The following is a 20221-nucleotide window of genomic DNA, read 5'->3' as shown; positions in this document are numbered from 1 at the left end:
ACTAAACCACCCTCATCAAGCCTTTGACCAACCCTTATCCTATCCTCTCACACTCATCCTCCTTGTGACAAGTGTCACCTCCCTATTGGTGCTAAACAAGCACAATCCATGTGCTCCCTTTTGAGTGCATCCTGACCCTCCCTCACCATCTCATCATCTTGACATCTTGGTCATCCATTCCTTCAACCCTTGGCCTATAAATTTAACCCTCCTCATTCACTAAATCAATCCACCTTCCATACAAAGTTCTAATGCTATTTTGAGAGCTCATAAACTACCAAAATTCCATTATAATGGCAAAATTACTCCATAACTCCATTGTTGCAACCTTATCTCACTCACCCCATCCATCCATTTGAAGCTTGAGCTATACTTGTGAGCACACATACCTTAAATCGGGCACAAATCTATTGCATTATTGTGTTATACCATTTGGAGCTTACCATTCTTGGTTTGCGTCCATTTGTGGTGATAACAAATCAATCCTATCTTAAGTTTTTACTCATTTTAGTATTGTTAATGCTTTCCTTAATAGCTAGTATTCATGTTACACTACTAAACTAGGTGATACAATGTGAATACAACTTATGATCTAGATTTTGTTTCCATTCCCTTTCATAATTTAAGATATTTTTTATTTGTAATAATTAGACAATAAATTTATTTATTAACTTCTCTTAGTTTTTTTAGTTGTTGAAGTTATGTTTATATCAAATTACTCTAAATAATTGGTTGTGAATTCAAGGGAAAGAGATAATAAGGGTAGGAATTTTTTCATAGTGAGTTGAATGAGATCAAAGAGTGTATTAAAAGAGTGAAGAGGCTTGGACCTAGGTCTAGTTCCATTCATGAAATGTATCAAGGGGTATGATAAAAATGTGTCCATGGAATTTGTTAACACATTAAATGACCAGTATGTTATTGTTAATGAGATCTTATCTGAGATTAATGTTCACATGTCATTACTAGAGCAAGTGAGGTATCCCTTGAAGGTAGGAAATGTCACAAGAAGATTAGTCTTTTTCTTGAAGATAGTGTGAATAAATTATTTTTCCTTGATGAAGAATTAGCTTAATTACATGGTGGGTTTGAATGTGAGTCTCTTTCACTTCTATGAGGTGAGGTATGTTATGCTATCATGCATTACATTATGATGGGAGGTAATTTCCAAAATTTTCACAACTATAATTTCTCCATGATGAGTCACTTTAAGAATAGAAATCTTTATCTCTTTTCCCTAAAACTTATATTACATTCTATGCAGGACAGTATTTTAAAATTTAGGAAGAAAATAAGGAAGGGAAGTCCTATATAGTATTTCATCAACCCTTCATATTCTACCCATACAATATCCATAAGGATTTGTGCCCCCTTGTACAAATTAATTTACAAGTTCTCCAACCCATACCAGAACCATCCATCTCTACTCCCCATATTTTTAGTAAGGTTGGCTAACCTATTGATACCAAATTTCCAACTCATGCATCCTCTTGCATTCTCTTAAAAATAAAAAAATAAAAAAAATCTAGTTTTATATACTCTAATGTGGATATTGAAGTGATTAGAAGAAGATCCCTAAGGCCTAAAAATAATCTAAAGTAGGGTAACCATAAGGAGGAGTGCACCATTAACTCATCCTCCATCGAAAATGGAAAAAAGTAAAAATCCTCGAAGAGGTAGAAAAGTATGAAAGACCATGGAAAATATATAGACGATGATAATATGAGTGAAGGTCCTTAGAAAAGGGTTGAGTGTGGCACAATGGATAGAAAATTAAGCATTATTCCCTCCTATCTTTTTGACACTCTCAAAGATGAAACTCACACTACTCAAGAAATCAATACAAAGGGTGACCATAGTGATCAAGATAATATTAGCTCCATTCTCATCATAGTCATAAAGGAAATAGTAAAATTGAAGGAGATAAGAGTAACTTAGAGGTGCTATTAAAAATTGATGCCTAGTGGTGTTTTGATGATATAGTTGTGCTAGAAGAGATTTTCAAGAAGCTCATAAAGTGAAGATAATTTGGACCAGAGGTTTGATAAGGTGATCAACTTCACAGTCAAGGTCATACACTTGAATGTCATCAATCTTCACCTTCTGCATGTTAAGAAGGATAGAATAATCACCTCTCTTGAAGTGGACACCACAAACTACCTAGAACATTTCTTGGTGGATGACTGATGTCATGTGCTACTAGAAAAGATAGCTAAGGAGAAGAGAGAGAACTAGCTCTCTTATTTTTATTTTCACTTTGTTGCTATTTAATGCTCAGACCAGATGATTTATGTTATTTTACATAGTTGGAATCATTTTGTTTATGGTTATGAACATCATAATTATTATGTATATTTTTAATTTTCATTTTGTTACCTAGTAGATATAGGAAGTAAGAAATGTAAATGAAGGATTTTTGATATTAAGAAAGTGGATAGGATTAGAATGTGCTGGAAGTGGCTTTCTACTATCCTATAACTTCTTATTTTGGGTTAGCTTCCATTTTTTACTACTAGAATGACCTTATTTATAGGAAAACAAAAATTACATAAAAATAAATGGAAAAAAACCATATCATATATTATTATTATTTGAAAGTACATAAAAAGTAAAAAATAGCTAGAACTATGAATAATATATTTCCTTTTAATAAGTTTATTTTGACCAAATTTTGCAATCAATCAATGCATAATAAATAAGTGGTTATGGTGTTGCTAAGGGGTAAATCAAATCAAGGAAATAAACCCTAAGCTTATCACATAACTGCACTTACAAAACTCAAAGAGGGAGCGAAAGAGATTGATCCTTTCAAATATAAGGTTAACTATACATAGGAAGATTAGTGCCAATCAAGTGGTAAAGGAGGAATAATGCGAAAAAACTAATGTTTATAAGGTTTAAGAAAGAATGAAAAGATTTGTTACAACCCTAATTTAGCAAGAGCTATAAAGAGAAATTGAGTAGATGTACAATGTAGAACTAAGAAATGATAAAATGTATTGAAATGACCAAGGGGAAATGATATACTTTGTGAAAATCCTTAAAAATGGGCTATAAAACCACCTCCTAAAGGTTTGATTCATAATAATTTAGCTAAAAATAGTGCCATGGGAAAAACCCAAAAATCACTTGGCAAGATGTCATTGGCAACATCCCTACTTAGGTCAAAAGGGCATTGTCAAAATGGAGAAATCATAGTCAACCTTGACCTAAAAAGGGGCAAAATTATGGCCAAGATGAAATGTGTGTGACAATAATTTTGATTTTGTAGTTCTAAAGAAAGGAAAACAAGATACTTAGATCTACAATGTGTTCATCAATCTAAGATCTTCAACCTGCATTTTTTTTTTAATATTGTGGTTGATGGGGGATTTTCCATGATCAAACCCCAATTCAAGAATTAACCTTTAGTTAAAATAATGGAATTATGAAAATGTAAAGAAAATGTATGAATTCAGCTTACAATATTAAGATTCCTTGAATCAAATATAGCATGCTCAGTGATAGGCCAACACTAGGGAAAATAATAATAAAGATTTAATGATTTATAATGAAGTTCAGCTAGTTTATACATGTCAATCTAAGAGCATAAGCTTGTGAAAGGCATCTAAGCAATATGCTATCAAGGGATGGTAGCTATGAGATGAGGGTTATGAATGCATCTATAACCAAATCGAAATGCTTCTGCGACAGGAACTGTCACTTCTAGCAATAGAAACTTATTGAAATATAATAGAATTATTCTATGATAAAATAACTATAACTCTTAAAAAATTATCAACTCATAATCTAATTCATGTGAAATGTTATTATACAATCAAATACAAATTTTAAACACATAAACTAATATACTATGATTAAATCCATACTATATAATGCTGAGATAATTAACATACAAATGAAAACTAATTTAAATGCACTCCAAACATAACTCATAGAAAATAATCACCAAGTAACTTTAGAGTGGGCCCTTCCTTCTTAGCTACGCGGTAAAGAAAAACAATAGCCTTACACCGTTGTAATCATCCAAATATGGAACTTATATTTTAGAATAATAATAACAGTCTATGTAGAATAATCCCTTCTACAGAAATCTGTGTATTCAAATTTGCATCCCCCTTCTATGATATTGGACCATATATATATATATATATATACCATTGCTATAAAACAAACACTAAACAAAATATGTATGATATATCTACGTGGCTGGGTTATGACCAAGTAGATATAACAAAAAAATACCACATGAATTACATTTATTACTGCACATAAATATAGGAAACTAAATACTAATAAAGTTTCCCATATGGATATATGCAATAGAATTTTTCCTTGGCTATTTGTTATTGTTTCCCTTCCATGGCTAGAGTTCATCGTATGATGGAAACAAAGGTAGATATTAAGTAGTTTAAACTCCATATAGATTGTAATACATGTGTCCAACCAACATATATTTTGAAATGAGATTGTAGTAGTAGACATTTTATTCTGGAAGAATAATAGTTCACATCCAAATGGAAAAGGAAATTATAGTCCCAACTAGTGGGCGATAGGAAGTTGTAGTCTTGACTGGCAGGCGACAGGAAGTTGTAGTCCCGACTGATAGGCAACAAGTAGGCAATACTAAGTTGCAGTCCTGACTAATAGGTGATAGGAGGTTTGTTAAATAGTAGGAAGATCTACAATGACAAATCAACATGTTGTAGTAGTAAATATTAGTAAAATGTAATCAACAATGAATTTTCCATATTTTAATCCCAAAATAATATTAAATACTACTTAATTATATTAAACTATATGTAACGTTATAATGGTAAAATGGAATGAAATGGGATACAAATGGAATAGAGAAGTATGTAGGAAAGTGCATAAGATAAATTAAAATAAAGCATTAAATAGGTTATAATTGGCTCTCATCACTCACTCCACCATTTGATTTGGATCAATAAGATGAAGATAAATGGATGTGGAAGATACAACAAAGGATCTTGAAGAAGATCTTTCTAGATAAACTCCTCCAATGGCTTGATGCTTGAATCCTTGATCTTCAATGGAGGAATTTCTTAAATGATGCTTAAAGACTTGAATGGTGGAGTGCTTCAGCATAAGTTCTTGATCTTGTGAATACATGATATTGTGAATGCTTGATGTGAAAATGAAATGAGAAAGCTACCTGTTATAGAGATACCAAAGTGGCCAACACCTCAAATTTTATAATAGTGTAAGACCCATATTAAAGTGCAACAAGAATGATTGGTCATAATAAGATTTCTTAGGGGAGTAAATTAGTGATGATTAATTGCATTAATAAAGGTCTACCCTAACTAAGAAAATAAAAGGAGACACATAATATTAATTTATAGGGAAGATTAAATATTATCTAAGATAGGACCAAATTAAATATTAGTTTAAATTAATTAATAAATGAGGGCCCAATATTGAAGAGAAATAAAGATCCAACTCATTTCTACAAATTCTAAATTAGTAATGGGTTGAAATGAATTATTTAAATGGAGGAAAAATAAGAGACAAATGAAAATAAATGATATAATCACATTAAATGGGTGCTAAAACTTCATTAAATTAGAATGCTTTCTATTGAGATTTATAATTGGGAAGTATACTTCTAAGAGGGGGGTGAATCCAAAGTACTAAACTTTTAACTTTAAAACATTGCATGCATAAAGATATATAAATAACATGTAAAGAAAACACATTCACATACACACTTGACACTAGATATGATTACCGAAAAACCCTCCAATGAGAAGGTAAAATTTGGGTCAGGATGACACCCACAACTCTTCCCTACTACAACAATAAAGTTCACCTATTAAGGTTACATATTTTGACCATTCTCATGATATGCCCTGTGAAAGGCCTACTCTATTAAAAGCTTACAAGGATTGTTAGATCCTACCCTATTAAAGGATTTTAACACTCTATCAAAAGTGCACCTGGCTAAAGAATTTACAAAACATTCACTTGGAATGTCCACCTATTAAAGGCTTTATACAATGTCTGTTAAACAAACATATCTCCATAGGATTTCATTCTGCTAATACACTTGTTAGAAGGTATCATAGAATGTTTGACCTAATCACTTTTAATCTGCTATTTCTTATTCTAGATCACTATTCAATCCAATCTGATCCTTGCTAATCTAAAATGAAGCTTTTTGTAGTACTAATACTTTGTTCTTCTAATTGATTTATAATTTTTTCCTTCTTCTAAGTCACCTTCAACTTTATCAATTCACTCACTTCACTTCCTTCAAATCATTGCTAGCATTATCTCCTCACATGCATTTTATCTTTCACACTTTGTTAATTATGGGACTTTAACCTCCTTAGAAAGGATTTCATGACTTAGGGTTAGATATGAATCTACAATTGAGATTTATCCAACTTTCCTTCTTAAATATTTCCTAATTGGTTGCATGCTGATTGCATATGAAATCCAAATAGATTCATTCTTATCTTTTAATCTTTTGAAATTTATCCATATGTCAGCTCAAAAATGGTTTACATCTTAGTTTTTGAAGGCACAAACTCTTATGCTGATTCTATGTTACTTGGCACTTGTTGATCACTGATGCTCGACACATACTAAATTCTTTCTTGCTTGGAACTTGAACTTTTCTTAGCATCTATTAGTCACTTGACACTTGAAACTTTCTCGAAATTGTCTATTCACTTAGAATCTAAATGACTCAGTACTTGTTGAATTTCTAGCTCGACACATATTATAACTTGGCATCTATATTATACTTGGCATCAACTTCAAAAATTTCTTAAGTGTGTTGACACTCAATTTTCAAAACCAATCTAAGATCAACAATCTCTCCTTTTGACATGAGTGTAAAAAACACTTAACTATACATGATGAAACTAGTCTCCTTGAGTATAATATACATTGTATTCAACATATATAAAAAACTTCAAAATTGTTCAAAATTTTGTGAAGGACTATATACCTAAAAAAAAATTCTAGCACCCCCTAAGTTGATGTGCCATATCCTTGTAACCAAAATATCTTTGAATAGATTGATGTACCTTAGCTGATACTCCTTGTCTTCAATTATAATACTCTTTATTTGATGTGTTCTTGTTATGCCCTATTTCCTATTTTGGCCATGTTTTCTATTTTGCTCTTCTCCTCTCTTTTCTTAGTTTATTTTATCAGTCCCCCTTTCACACGTCTCCCCTTGTAGTTTAAGTGTCCTTTTGGCTTTTTAATTTTTCTCCCCCATTTTAAATTTCTCCCCCTTTTTGACACTTATGTCAAAGGGTCTATACATTTATTAGAATATTTGGCCAAGAATTTCTTGTTCACTTCTATTACAATTCTTAGAGCAACATCCTAGATTTGTATTGCAACTTCTAGGGATTTAATTTGGATGGTTGTCTCTACTTCAAGGTGAACTAAACCATATAATGTAGAAAGATTTGGATCTTTCTTTATCACATTCTTTGCATAGGATAGTTCCTTTTGTAAAATTTCCATGTGAGGGGTGAGGGTGGCTTGTATTTGCACCAATTTGGCTCTTGTGTTAGCCTCTTCTACTATTAATATAGCTAGTTCCTTTTGTGTGTGAAATGTTGTGTTAAAGTGCTTCTCACTTTGAGCTAGATCTTTAGGTAGTTCCACGCTTGATATCTTTAAGTTCCTCTCCAAGCTCATGATTCTTTGGCTAGTTTCTTGTGTGAACATGGAAGGATCACACAATTTTGAGTACAATGAGAAGATATTCTCAAGTACTATCTTCACCTTGTCAATTTTCTTAGCCAAATATACCTATGATAGTGCTATCTCACTAGATATTCTTTCATTCACCTTTGTTAGAAACTTACTCTTTGACCATTCCATCAATTTTGCATTAGTATAATGGTCTTCACTTTGCACCTGGTCCACTATTTCTAAAAGGTGCTCCATAATGGGCTTTGTTTCATCAGGTGCTTGCAAGCTAAATACATCTACGAAGATGTCCTTTATTTCAATTAGTGCTTGCCTCTATTTATACTCACTTATGAGTATCTCCTACTTCTTCTTTCTTTCTAATGCCTCTTGTACTTCATTGATCTAATCAATGTTCATGGTTTCATAATCATATTTAGTAATGACTACTTTGTCATTGAGTGTAGGATCTCCATAGTGAAGTACACTTTCAACCCTTGTAGATCTCGATCCTGTTGCTGAAATTTAAAGTGCTATTGCCTTAGTGCTCAATTTTTGTGGCATTCTTGTTGGAGTCCCAAAGGTTGGTAGATTAACTAAAGTTTAAATTGCTTCTTGCTCCTTTTCCTTCAGGGTCTCCTTCTCCTCCTCTATCCTTGATCAATGACTATTATCTATGGTGGTGCACCTTGTACTTGTGTAGTAGGAATAGAAGTATTCATTTGTCCTATTTGGTCCTTTTTTGGCTCTTCAGTAATTGTAGTGGCTTTGATTGTGGAGTCAACCTTAGCTAATGTATATTGTGTAGCTTGCTCTTTAGGTTGTCCACTTGTAGTTGTAGGAATGACACAAGATGTTTCTTGTGTTGCCATATTATCCCTAGTGAAGTCAACTACTACTTTTTGCAAGTCATCTACACTGACCAACACTAGATTACTACATGATTGGGCTTGTAGAGTTGTTTGGTCAAGGATCTTTTTGAGATCCTTTATCATCAATGGATTGACATTCTGACTAGAGTTGTCAGGAACATCCTTCACTTTTGTTGTATCTACAGGTGTGGATGTGTCATGTGGAGTACTTGGAGGTGGCAATTGTGTGTCTTGTACACTCTATTTTGTTTGCTACTCTTTAGTAGTTGCCATATCATCCTTTTGAGTTTCCTTCTCCACTATGTTATTTTTCTTTTATTTTTCACCTTTACCTTCCTTTTCATTTTCATCCTCTTCTCCATTATTTCTCCCTTCAAAGGGATCTTATTCTCCTTCTTTAATAGTTGTTAGCCCATAAATTAATTTCCACATTTGAGTGGACTTCTTAACAACATCATCAACTTTATTCTAGAGGATGCTAAAGGCTCTATATTTGGGTACAAATTTGCTCCCATGCTTCATATTGGCCTTGGTTATTTTCCCTTTGGTGATCTTAGGCATTACTTAAGCCAATGTTGACTCTCTAATTTCTTTCTCAATATTAAGGCAATAATGCCATTTATTTTCAACAATAGAATATAACTCTTTGGGCATTGAATTTTCAAGTTCAAGTGGGGTGTTCTTGAACTTTGCCATCATGGTGTAGACTAATTCTTCAACCAAGTTTTTTTCTCCTTTATTCAACTTATTAAAATCAATGCTCTTTAAGCAAGTTAAGTCTGCATTATCTCTAATATTATCACATATATTTTCTAAATCAGACTTGGTGGTGTGACTTACAACTCTAAATTGGCTTGTATCTTCTGACTCTATTCTCTCTTCATCTGAGTTAGGTTGAACAACATATTTTCTTCTCAACTTCTTTGGTAGTCCTTTCTTCTTGGTAGCCTTCTTCTTCTCTTGCTCCTTAGCCTCCTTTTTTGTAGCTCTTGTACTTTCCCTTGTAGTAGGCTTAGCTAGGTTTAGCTTTGCTATCATTTTTCCCTTGGACTGAACTTCAAGTTATTTATGGGCTTTTTGTTTCTTTGGCTCTATCATGATAGGTGCTTCCTTGACTTTATCTTCCTCCTCGACATCTTCTTCCTCTTTAGCATATTTACCCATTCCTTGTGGCAAGTCAAGTGGCTCTTTGCCCTATTCCTCTTCTTCTTCTTATGCTTCTTTTGTTCCTTCACCAAATTTGGCCTTAAGCTTTTTGACCAATTTGTCCTTCTTCTTTAGGGTTCAATTTGTCTTCAATTCCATCTCTACCTTGGACATTACAACATCAAAAGTGCCAAATAGTTTTGTACTTTTATCAATATCTTCTGCAAGCAATGCTATGATTGCTACTAATGCCTTATCAATGTTAATTTGATATCCAAGTGGCCTTAGCCATCTCACCCTTGGTACTGCTACTTAGATATAGATCTAGTCAATTTCACCTAAGAAACAAATGTCATTAGTATGTTGATCCACTAGAGAAATTAGTATTCTAAGCCTGTGCTTCATAGATTTCTTAAATTCCTCAAAATAACTTGTCATTAAGGTTTCAAAATTGGCTCCCATCTACTCTATATACTCATTAACTTGTAATACTATAGACCTATTTTTCTTCTAGCTTATTTTACCAAAAGAATGGAATTCATTCTAAACATAGAAAAATATGCATATCAAAATTGATCGAAAGTTAAACTAATTTGTTGCAGTTGTAGTTTTGCTAGATCATATGTATGGTCCTTCTTGACAAGTTTGTATCCCACGTCAACTGCAATGCATGCTATACTATTTAGCTAGCTTCATTGGTAGAATTTATGGGATATAACCCTAATAGAAAATTCTACAAGAAGATCTCTAATTATGTCAATTGTCATGCCCCTTTTGTTCCACTTTGCCCCAATGTTCTTTTCAATAGCTTCATTTGAATCACTCCTTAGGGTCTTGGGTCATTCTAGGGTTGGGTACACTTATAACCTATGTATGATTCTTTTTGACAACTTACTAGGTCCATCATCCAACCATAGGAATCCATCATGAATTCTACTTACCACAATTCTTATCCACTCTGTCTTGAAAACTGTAGGGAAATCTAGGGCACAGGTTAAGCCTTTTCTCTCAATAATCAAAAATTCCTTTTTTAATACCCTATTCTCATAGATTTTATCATAGGCTTTTCAAAAATCCATGTCACATATTGCTCCAAATTTACAATTATTACATTTTCTAACATCTTACAACATAACAACCTTAGGTGGAATAATAAATAAAGTGCCAACAGGGTCATTTTTGTAAGCCACTTTAGGAATTGGCCTAAAATTTGGTTTTTTAACTTCATTACTAACCAATTGAACCTCAAACAATTCCTTATCCTTGGGATTCCTAGAGCTAGATTCCATTTCTAAAAGCTAGTGTTTCAAGATATAAAAATTGCATAACTGTGTAGCTCAACACTCAAGTAAATACCTTAGATTGATGAAAAAATGTTGAATCTTTGCTGGAATATTCATAAAAGAATCAATCTCTTCTTGGAATTTTTTTTGTGCTCTTCTTGCTCTCACTCTATGTGCACAATGATGAGAAATGATCAAAAACTTGACCTTATACCCTTCATTACATAGAATTTAATGCTTAGCACATATACAACTATCCATTCGGCTCCTTATGTAATTCTACTTTACTCTACTTCTATTGATTTTCCAACACTCAGCATCTACTAGAGCTTCCCTTACTCGACTTCAATAAGAATTTCCCTTTTACTGGGCAACCACTACTAACTCAGCTCCTACTAACTTTGGCAGACAACTCGACATACACTAGGATTTCACTTAACATTTGAAGGCAACTTTCCTTACTTGGCAACAATGTGAAAACTTTGAATATTTAACCTTGCATCTTTATTCATCTTGATCTATCCTTTTTAATACTAACTTATTCTCAGAACTAAGTATGATAAAGCATTTAAATATCAGTCCCACATACCTTCATGCTTAGTTTGATGAAGTATGACCACTTGACCCTTTAGGTGAAGTCATCCCTTCATTTGATGTGCTACATCTATCTTTCTTCTTTCATGTTTTATTCATCTCACCTCTGATGTGTACACCATCTACCTTGTCTTTTCCATTGTTTAAGTTTGAGTTAGATGCCTTTGATCTTATTGGACAGTGCTTGCTGATATGACTAGTCTTCAAAAAAATAAAGCATATAATTTTCCATAACCATCTATTGTAGATTCCACTTAAATATGTTCTTATGCAATTCTTAGGGATGTGTCCATACTCTTGATAGTAGTGATAGTTGTCTTGTATTGTAGTCCCAATTATAAGAATTTCATGACTTCTTCCCTTGTTTGATGACCATGTGGTCTTGAATCTGCACTCAAAGGCTTTGTGTCCAAACTTTTGACAATTGTAGCAACATTCTTCAAATCTTGGTGCATGCATGGTTTTGGTTCTGTATTCACATGCTTGATAACCTTGTTTGTTGTACTTGTAACATTGTGTCATATTCTTTGGCTTGACATTTTGACTACCATTCTTGTTCTTGCAAACATTAGTTGTATGTCATTTCTTACCAAAAAAATGACAAGTGGGTTTGGAGTTCTTACCTTTGTCATTCCTTTGTTTAGTAGTCTTCAATGATTGTCCTTCTTCAATGCTTGTGTAGCCCAATCCTGATGTGTCTTTATTGGATCTAGGAGATTTCAATAGTTTCTCAAAGTACTTGATGGCTTCATTTGGCTTGTTGAAGCTTGCTACAAATTCCTTCTCTCTTTTTAGGTCATTCTACAATTGCTCATTTTGAAACTTCAATCTAGTTATCTCAATGTCCTTGACATTTAGCTCATGATGGGAATTCATCATTTGAATTAGGGTGTCTAGTTGCATCTTTGAGACCATAGACAGTTCTGCTAGTTTTTCTTCCAATCTATTTGACAAGATTCTCTTGTCTTCTTCAATCATGACCTTATCCTCAATGGCTTTGTTTTCTTGTTTAGTTACTTCACATAGTAGTATTGGATATGTGCAATATCATGGTCAACCAAATTATTCTCTTAAGTGGCAATAAAAAATTAGAAAATTAGGGTGATGTCAACTTGACGTGCAATTTGCTACTTGTTATTAACATTATATCAAAAAATTTAAAGAAAATAATCTCTAGCAAATTGAATCTAGTTTCTAAGTTATAGGACTTATTTGAAAAAAAATAAAAATTGATTGGTCAAAATTTTGAGTTTTGATGCAATATTACAAAAAATTTAGAACAAATATAAAAAGTTGACGTATGTCTGACCACCTTAATCAAAATCAAATGATAATATTTTTTAATAACATTCTAGATATAAGTAGTAGACTCATACCTCGATGTGACACATATTTTTGGGTATTTTTATTATAAATAAATAATTAATATTTATTCTTTGACTTTAGTATTTTTGGAATTCAAAAACTCTTGTGTCTAACCACCTTAACTAATTGAAAACTATGCAAAACTCGAGTTTATATTTTTTCTCCTTATAGTAGAAGAAACATAGAATGTGATACATCTTTTGGATTTAAAAAATGTTGTACCATTTGAAAGTTATAGTTATTTTTTAAGCAGTGTTTCAATTAGCACTTTATACGTAACTCCATTAGAAAATAAGTAATAATTACTTAAGTTAAATTCATAATTTGACAAACCTTACATTTATGGAAAGATAAGAACATTCTTAAGAAACCCTTTTCATTTCATCAAAATTTGGTGAAAAAGTCATCAACTACATGTTTAAAGTAAAAATCACATAAAAATAGGCCAAAAGCACATTTTAAGGATGTGTTTAAAGTTGACCATATAGGTTTGGTATCAAAAGATGTAGTACACCTTATAAAGATATTAATTATTTTCATTTAGTATCAAGGTGGGTGGGAAAAAAGTTGGAATAGATTTTGAAATGGTTTGAGATATTTTAGAACTACATATTTTTTAGATCACCACTTTTTGGCACACCATGATCTTGCACATACCCCATTGCTTGTGATTCTTGCTCCAATTTGAGATTTTGATCTCTTTAGCTTGTGTTCTATTCTTTTCCATGAGATTTGCAATTGTTGCATCAAACTCACATGAGTTACCATCTACAAATAACTTTGTGGTGTCAGTCTCCCTACATTGGATGTCATATTTAGCTATTGCAATCTCTTTCATTATTTTTAGCGAACTCCTCAAAGCATTTATGGCTTCATCCAATTGTTGCAGTAAGAGGTGTATCTCAATCTCCTGATTCTCAATGGTCTTTCCCAGCTTGTAGACTTCCATCTCAAGATCTTTTCTCCAAGTTGTAAGACTTCTCCTAATGAGAACTTAGCTGTAATACCAATTGTTAGGATTTACTTTTGAAAGTTGGGGGGTGAATCAAAAGTACTAAACTTTAACCAATAAAATTTTAAAATTTAAAACATTGCATGCATAAACATATGTAAATAACATGTAAACCAAAAGTAGTCACATACACACTTGGCACTAGATATGATTACCCAAAAACCCTCCACTAAGAAGGTAAAACTAGGGTGGGGATGACACCCACAACTCTTCACTACTGTAGCAATAAATTTCACCTATTAAGGTTACATATTTTTACCATTCTCATGATCTTCCCTATGAAAGGCTGACCTTGTTAAAAGCTTACAAGGATTGTTAGATTCTACCCTGTTAAAGGATTTTAACACTTTATCAAAAGCATACTTGGCTAAAGGATTTAAAAAACATTCACTTGGAATGTCACCCTATTAAAGGCTTTGTACAATGGCTATTAAACCAACCTATCTCCATAGGATTTCATTCAACTAATACAATTGTTAGAAGGTATAGTAGAATGTTTGACCTAATCATTTGCAATCTGCTATTGCTAATTCTAGATTGCTATTCAATCCAATTTTATCCTTGTTGGTATAGTATGAAGCTATTTTTAGTATTAATACTCTATTCTTCTAACTGATCTATAGTTATGTTCTTCTTCTAATTCACCTTTAACTTGAACAATTCACTCCCTTCACTTCCTTCAAATCTTTGCTAGTATTATCTCCTCGCATGCATTCTCTCTTTCACTCTCTATTAGTTATTGGGCTTCAACCTCCTTAAAAATAATTTCATGACTTAGGGTTAGGTATGAATCTATGATTGAGATTCATCCAATTTTATTTCTCAAATATTTCCATTTTTCTGATTGGTTGCATGTTGATTGCACAGGGAATCCAAGTAGATTCTTTCTTATCTTTTAATCCTTTGAGATTTATACATATGTCAACTTAAAAATGGTTTACTTCTTAGTTTGTGAAGCCATAAAGTCTTATGTTGATTTTGTGTTACTCAGCACTTGCTGATTACTAATGCTTGACACATACTAAATTCTATCTTCCTTGGCAATTGAACTTTTCTTGGCATCTATTATTCACTTGGCACTTGAAACTTGCTCAAAATTGTTAGTTTTCTCAACATCTGAATGACTTGGCACTTGTTGAATTTATGGCTCAGCACATATTATAACTTAGAATCTATATTATACTCAACATCAACTGTGAAAATTTCTTAAGTGTGTTGACACTCAATTTCCAAAACCAATCTGAGATCAACTCTTTCTATCTAGGATGATACATTTTTCTCCACTTTAAAGAAAGTATGGGCTTCATACAAAGTCTTGATAAAGTAGAGTTATAATCAAGGAGAAAAAGAATGACCAATGTCCCCAAGGACTTAATCACTTGATAACTCCAAGATCAAAATAAGAGAGAAATTAGTCACTAAGAAAGAAGCAAACAAAATGGGTATGATTATATTTCCTGGTATAGTTCCCACTCTACTATGAATTTGTGAGAGACTTTCTACTTGAAAGATAGGATTGAATGGTCTAATAGGGTGATAACTCTCTAGTCAACCCATCAGAAGCCCCATCCATTGACCAACCTTCTTTATATCACTATGGAATGGTCCTATAAGACAATGTTACTCATGTATGGGACTTAGCAAATTGTTATGTGTTACACATTGATGAGATTTAGCATATGTGTTTGAAAAGTAGAGAGATTATCTCTTCGCACAAAGAATTCATTTTTTTTTATTATGCTTAATCCATAGAGGAAAAAAATGTCTAAGAGGGAGGGATGAAGTGGAAATATATAGATTTGAGGATAACCCAGGAAGAATACCAAGTCCACAAGGCTAATATACCCTTAGCAATACTTAAGATATGTACTTACTACTCCATGAGAATGATTTACAAATGTGCAAGAATCAGTCAAATGGTGTAGAAAGTTTTTGTATCTATTGGAAAATACAATTGAAATTATTTTTATGTAGTCATTGATCTCAAATCTACTTAGGAGACATATTTCTATCTAATCTAAATGTCATATCTATTTGATTGGTGAAGAGGATTTGAGAAGTTAATCATAAAAAAGGAACCTAAAAGAAAAGGTTGAGTTATGAAAAGGAAACTCCAATGGAAGTTTTTTTAGTTAGAATTTGACAACATAATTTCATTATTTACATTATGAAGATATAAGAAAATATTGCTTAAGCTTGACCGAGGAATAAAATAAAAGATTAAGGAACTCAAAGTTCATCCTAAGTGATGCTAGTGTTAATCAAGCCATAGTGAGTGACAAGAAAATTCAATTTTGACCGGGCATTAGTATTGATTGAGTGACATTGTTGATCATGAGCTAGAAGTTCTATAGTAGCCAAGTAAATTAGTGATGCATGTGTGTTAGAACCTAGTGTTAGTCGAGCAACAATATTTTGAATGTGTATGAGAAATCATGACTTCCAGCTGACTCAGTTGATTTCTTGGGATATGGAAAGCATGTTGAAGATAAGATTGATGAGTTAGATCATTTAATTCAAGTAGATGATTAAGAAAGATAGCTAATGAATGAATTCAATGAGAAGTTTCTAGAAAAGAAAGAGATGAAAAAATGGCAATTAGGTAAAATGAATCTATAGGGACAAATCAAAAACCCTAAGATCTATGGTTATTGTGAAAATGAAAAAGGACTAGAATTACCTATTTAAGGAGGTAAAAAGATGAGCTTCAATGAATTCACAAAGAGAGGACATGCAAAGAAGAGAAGAGAATAGAGAAGATGTGCCTATTTCCAATCAGATGGAACAAAGTTGCTGAGGTTGATAAGTGAATCTAAGAAGAAGGATTATATTTTTTTGTGAGGAGAATGATGAATTCTTGAAGGATTTACAAGAAAATCAAGGAAAGAGGTGACAAGGAAGGCTTATTAGAGAAGCAACACTTGAACTAAATAGACATCTGAAATTGTAAAGTGAGTTGTAATTATACGTAACAAATCCCTACTATTTTCTTTCTAATCATTACAAATAATTTGTATTCAAATCCTGTTAATCAAAGGTTGACCTAATAATCATTAAGGACTTAATAGTCTATGTAAATCCCTAAAGAAGGTGACATTCTAATGGAATGTTCTAAAGTCCACTAACAAGCCCATTCCTAAAAAAACTAATTAAATCCTCTAACTAGGTCACATTTAATAGTCTATAAGGTAAACCTTTGATAGGGTTTATATTAGCATGAATGTTGATGGTATTCCTTTAGGGGAGTATCCTAAGCATTGGTGAACATGTGGCAGTATTGACATATTGCATTCATGACTATGTTTTTCATTGATGTCAACATAGAAGTAACTCTATGAAGACTAGTAGTGTGGTTGCAAGAGATCAAGGTCATAGATCTAGATTTCTAATTTTCAGGAGATGCTCGGGTAAGGACATGTTCCACACTATGTCCTAATCATAAGGTTTAATGTGCATGAAGTACATCAAAGTTTATGGATAATATGCCCAATTTACAAGTAGTATAAAGAAAAAGTACTTGAGAAGTAGTTTCTGGTGATTGCATTATATCTTCTAACAAAGATATAATCTAGAGATGCAAAGTCAGTCAATAACAAAAGATAGTCTGATGGTGATGTCAAGGAGTGTAGAAGCCCTAGTGTGGCATATATATAGACTATGAGTAGATAGTGCTATAGTAATTACAAAATAGTTTATTATCTTACTATAATAAATTGGGAAAGCTTCAAGGTCAACTCAAGAAATTATTTTGGAGATATGGTATAGAGGATATGTAATTTTCTTTTTTAAAGTGGTGTGATTAAATATTGGAATACGAAGTACTCAAGGAAGTGCAAAAAGGAGGGGACTATTTGGTGAGTAGGAGTAAACAATCTAACAAAGATTATTTAGATAGTAGGTACATTTTTCTTTCCCCTAAAGCTTTTTGGAAAGTGGTCCATCTAGCTTCTATATTTCTTAATAGGGTTGGCACAAATTTTAATAGGGTTGGAATCTCCTAATAGGGTCCATCCTCTAACAAGGAATATTTATATTAGCACATCATCTTGTGTGTACCATCCCCATTGAGGTTTTCCCTCTGATCAAGAGTTTCCTTAGTTAACATATCTAGTATTATTGTGCATGACTATCTTTTTATGGTTTCTAATTATATTACTCACATGGTTAAGTTTTATTAAGGTTAGTAATTGTGACAATAGTTGTATAACTGATTTACCCCCCTCCCTCTCTTAGTTATATTGGTGGACTATATTCTAACAATTGGTTCCTAATATGGCTCACTTTAGAAGAGTGAAAAAGTGGTCAAATGTTGTTGGTGGTTTTTCTCTAATTGTGTTTACATGTTAATTCTTAGTGTCAAACTTATGTCATATGTTTTATGGTGTTTTAAATTTACTAGTTTACATTCACCAAATTCTATTATATTAGGACAATGAACTACTACTTAATATTGTTATTGAGATTTCAGTAGATAATGAGTTACAATAGGATAAATAGAACATATAATTTTTATTTGTTCTATTGGTACTAATAGGCCTTAAGTAACTAATTCAATACCCCCTCTATCTTCCTAGTTATTGTAAACACTCTAAAAATTGGTATCATAGCCATAGTGCTTATAAAGAGAAGTTTTAAGGCAATTAAAGGTAAATAATATGACTCACAAAATGGAGGTATAAAAGTTTAACAAGGAGAACTTTCTTGCATGGAAAATGCCAATGATGGTACACATATATAGTATTAGTGATGCTACAATTTAAAATTTGTGGATAATAAACATGTAAATATAATAATTTTTCCTCTAACAACTCAACAACTAAAGAAAAGAAAGAACACAATCAAGCAATATTGTAGATTGCCTCAGCACTAAGATATGCCAATTTTGATGAAATAAAAGAATGTGATAGTGCAAAATAGATGTGGGAAAAAGTGAATACCATTTATGGAGGAGATCAAAATGTCTTGAGTACCAAATTAGAGAGCCTAACAAGAAAATTTGATCAAATTAGAATGATGGAAGGTGAGAACATAGGTTTGTATTGCAAAAGAATCAAGGAAGTTGTCAATGCTATTCAAGATGAAAATGAAGAGATTAAAGATGTTCAAAATTGTGATAAGAAAGGTATTGAGAAATTTTCTTTCTATATATGCCATTTGGGTTTCTGTAACATAGGAGTTAAGATGCACTCTAGGTGTCAAACTGACTTGGAAGGTATAATTGGTAGACTTGCTACTTTTGAGATGTCTAATTTTGATAACTACACACCTGATACCATTGAATCTTCTTTTATGTCATAATTGGTTCCTAGACATGAGCACTTATCTTTTATAACATATTGATACTGCAAATATTCAAACTAGAGCCATTATCAATCATTTTTTTCTCATATGGTAGTTTTATTAATAGACAGAACAACCATAAGAGGTGCATGATAATCTTAAACCTCTTTAAAAGGTGAATCCTCATGAGTAAACACAATCACACATAAAAGAGGAGTAGTATGCATGCATTGTAAAAAGTCAATAATGTTATCTGAGATTGAATAAATCTTTTTTCAAGCCTTCATGGTATGTAGGAGATGTTTGAAGAAGTTCCCAAAGAGAAATCTTCGCAGGGGTATTATGGAGTTGTGATACCAAACCATAATGTAACCTAATATTATGAGGAATATGAGGTGGACAAGGAAGAATAGGTGGAGATTGTTGAAGAGAGGTAGTAGGTTGAGGATTATTCCTTGTATATCAGGGGTGTGACATCATAGAATAACCTAAATGATCATTAGATCTTCCCATTATAGTTATTTGAGGACAACCTTTAATAATCATGAGTGGCTTAGTAAAAGGTTGATGAATGTTGACCATGTTAACTTGATAAAGCTCATGATTGTTCATGTAAGGTTATGTCTAGAAGAGAGAGGATAGACATTTTAAATGTTCATTAATGCTTCATTCGGGCAAGATATCCTCAAGAGAAAAATCATGAGCCATGTTATCTTTTTCATGAGGAAGATGGTAACAATATTATCATTGAGAGGTTCATCCCAAATAATTCCATTATCAAGGGTAGGAATATCATGAATAAAAAAAGGTTAATAAAAATCTTCTTTAAAAATAAGAACTGAGTAATTAAAGAATACATTTGGCAAGATTTTGAGAGAAACATCCCTAATCAGGGTTGAAATAGAGAAATCAAGGTCAACTTGGAGATAATAATGGGAAAACTACACTAATCAGGAGTGAATTTTAGCCTTAATGGAATTTGTGTAACA

The sequence above is a fragment of the Cupressus sempervirens genome, chromosome 5 (assembly GCF_028749045.1).
Source record: "Cupressus sempervirens isolate cs-2001-9-10 chromosome 5, ASM2874904v1, whole genome shotgun sequence".
NCBI classification, from domain to species: domain Eukaryota; kingdom Viridiplantae; phylum Streptophyta; class Pinopsida; order Cupressales; family Cupressaceae; genus Cupressus; species Cupressus sempervirens.
This window is presented reverse-complemented; position numbering follows the sequence as displayed.